General features: G+C 49.1%; 1 protein-coding gene across 1 annotated transcript in view; it reads left to right on the forward strand.

The window, feature by feature from the left end:
• The window catches only part of LOC102770522 (saoe class I histocompatibility antigen, A alpha chain-like), a 4,888-nt gene that overhangs the window by 989 nt on the left and 3,261 nt on the right, over positions 1-638 (forward strand).

Genomic DNA, 638 nt, shown 5'->3' on the forward strand with positions numbered 1-638 from the left:
CACATACATACACACTCACAGACAGATATTCATCGAGAATCATCATCTGTGGTATAATAACATGATATAAAGACCACTTAAAAATATGTCTCATTGATTTTTAAAAATAACGGAAGGAGAGGGAGAGAGATAGAAACAGTAATGAGACACATCTGCAGCCTCTGTAACGCACCCCACTGGGGACTGAGCTGCAACCCAGGCATGTGCCCGACTGGGAATGGAACTGGCCATCCCTTGGTGCATGGGTGGATGCCCAAACACTGAGAAAACTGGCCCGGTGATGTCAGGACCCTGTGTGTTTCCTCCTGAAATCCTGCCTTGAGGTGAAATTGTCTGCGGATCCTGGGATATTTGGGGGCTCATTTCTCTCTGTGTGTTCCCTATTGTGTGGGTGTGAGAGTTGCTTTGTGCGTGTGAGGCTGCAAAGGGAGAGAGAAAAATTGCTGGAGAGACCATCTCTCTTTGTCAAATAGTGTGCCTGGTGCAACATGCTGGGCCTGTTCTTCCCATTGGACATTGTGATGTTTTATCCTCTCATCCCAGGTCGCCGCAGATGATCCAACCAGGACCAGTCACTTCTCCCATCACCGTGGCTTCTGCTCCTCCTATGAGCTCTGTGTGAGGGCTCCCCTGCTCCA

The sequence above is a fragment of the Myotis davidii genome, unplaced genomic scaffold (genome assembly GCF_000327345.1).
Source record: "Myotis davidii unplaced genomic scaffold, ASM32734v1 scaffold7173, whole genome shotgun sequence".
NCBI classification, from domain to species: domain Eukaryota; kingdom Metazoa; phylum Chordata; class Mammalia; order Chiroptera; family Vespertilionidae; genus Myotis; species Myotis davidii.